Genomic DNA, 2,500 nt, shown 5'->3' on the forward strand with positions numbered 1-2,500 from the left:
CACACTCACACACACACACACACACACACACACACACACACACACACACACACACACACACACACACACACACACACACACACACACACACACATAAGTAATGTAGGCGGTAAGCGGTAATGATGGAGTACGGCTGCGCCAAGGAGCGAGGGGTTGCTCCTTGGCTCCCCGCAGGGAGTCTTCCTGTCATCTTCTACAGTGGTCTAAAGGTGGGTATAAATCGGATGTTTAGCATATCACATGTTTAGGTAGTGTTACGACAATACATAGCTCTCGCGGAAGGGGATAGACAACGCAAAATCAGAATGTCTAGTTTGGAAAGAAGGGATGAATAAATAAGTAAAGCAATGGGCATGTTGCATGCGTGTATATGTGTGTGTGTGTGGGGGGGGTATATGCATGTGACAATATATAAGATTATACAAGTTATGTTGAATATAACAATTGGTGAATAGAATAACATTAGCATACATGTTTCAGTAACATTATATATATAAAGCTGGGTTACACACACACACACACACACACTCATAAATATGTGTTTGTTTGTGAGTGTGCGTTATATATATATATATATATATATATATATATATATATATATATATATATATATATATATACAATATATATGAATATATATATATACATACACACACACACACACACACACACACATATATATATATATATATATATATATATATATATATATATATATATATATATATATATATATATATATATATATATATATATATATATATATATATATGCACCCCTCCCACACACACACACACACACACACACACACACACACACACTCACACACACACACACACACACACACACACACACATACACATATATATTCCTTTGTTTGTGTAAACATACAAACATGCATATGTGCATCTAAATATGTTGTTGGGGTAAAAGTTTCTGACGTTCATTACCGGCCGGTAAAGAATCCCCCACCCGTCATTCCTGTGACAGGTATGAGAGTATGCCAATGGGGTGGTTATTTTTTTTATTTTTTTATTTTTTTTTGCAGCTGGCAAGCATGCGGTGGGAGGGAAGGTGCGACCGACAGATGACATATATAAATATAGATGTTGACTATTGTTAGAGTGTAGGGTCCCACCCAACACACGTTATAAAAGAGGTGGTATGTGTCAGGTTCCCTCAGTGGGAAGCGGGACTTCTCGTGGCAGCGGTGACGAATACAAAGTAAGTTTGCTTTGCGAGGAGTGCTGTGGTGAAGAGACAAGTGACGAAGGCTTCCAAGACTGGAGTTAGGAGCATCTAGTAGAGAACGTCGATCCACCGCGAGTGTTTTTTCAGTACAAGTGACAATTTACACTTGAAAAGCTTTGCAGGTGTTTGAGCGATTTTATGCCGTTTACATTCCTCAATATCTGTTTTCACCGATGATAAAACGAAAAAGGTGCCTAAAAAAGTTACTTATATGACGCAATTGTTTTTACTTTTTATGCATATTCAGAAGTATCACAATACACAGCAGATTATTATTAGGTTAAGATAAAGTAATGAGAATCAGATATATGATTTTAAAGTATTGATATTGTGGAATAAGTGTAATATATAATGCATAAGCTCGGGATGTGCCGAGAGCGTTGCATTCACTCGTCTCCTTTACCTGATTATAACAGACAGCGAGTTTCTGGTGTTTATCAACTACTGATAATATCAGTGTTCTCTGCCTTATTAAGTACAGAAGTGCTACCTTTAAAGAAAATATGTCTCATAACAATAGCCTTGGTCTTACCAGCAGTAGTGAAAAATATTTAATTTTATCGTTATTTTCATAAACACTGAATGACCAGAGCTATACTGCGTCCAGTCTCCGGAAAGAAAAACCTGGCAACTCACGTCCAGACTACAGAGTACTCCAATTCACAAAGTTTCCTATGTAAGAAAATACCAAAGTAGTGAATACATATATGTTTGAATTTTTGAAACGTATAGAGAACATGTTTTATCGTTTTTCATTGAAATATTCTGCCTACAACACCACTTTATTTTTTCACAAAGGAAACTTGGTGAATGAAGTGCAACAGAGTCCAAAGCGAGTTGCCAGTTTTTCTTCCTTGAAATTATGCATATAACCAACGGCTTGTAATCTGTGTACGTTTCGATTATTTTTTCAATCATTTGTTTCCTAGTGTTTTATTTACGATAGTTGTTATTTTAACTACTGGAAATGATAATTAGGTATGTGATTGGCATTGGAGATGGCAATTATGATAATCTAAATAACAACAGAAAATGGTGGTATTTCTAATTACGATAATGAGGGCTATTATAGCAATAAAATTTGTGATAATAATGACGATAATGAAAATTACAATAATGTCCATAAACACAATAGCAATGATGATTATCATAACAGTGACAATAATGATAATAATAAGAGTAGTAATAACACCAATGATAATAATAAGAGTAGTAATAACAATAATGATAATAATAACAATGATAATAT

The 2,500-nt window shown here is 34.9% G+C and overlaps 1 protein-coding gene across 1 annotated transcript in view; it reads left to right on the forward strand.

Moving 5' to 3' along the window:
- The first annotated feature begins 1,116 nt into the window (after window positions 1-1,116).
- The window catches only part of LOC119582655 (myosin heavy chain, muscle-like), a 15,727-nt gene continuing 14,343 nt past the window's right edge, over window positions 1,117-2,500 (forward strand). The window contains exon 1 of the mRNA XM_037931058.1: window positions 1,117-1,224. The gene's annotated coding sequence lies outside the window, so the exon portion shown is untranslated. The remainder of the gene's footprint in view (window positions 1,225-2,500) is intronic.

Source organism: Penaeus monodon, chromosome 16 (assembly GCF_015228065.2).
Source record: "Penaeus monodon isolate SGIC_2016 chromosome 16, NSTDA_Pmon_1, whole genome shotgun sequence".
NCBI lineage: Eukaryota > Metazoa > Arthropoda > Malacostraca > Decapoda > Penaeidae > Penaeus > Penaeus monodon.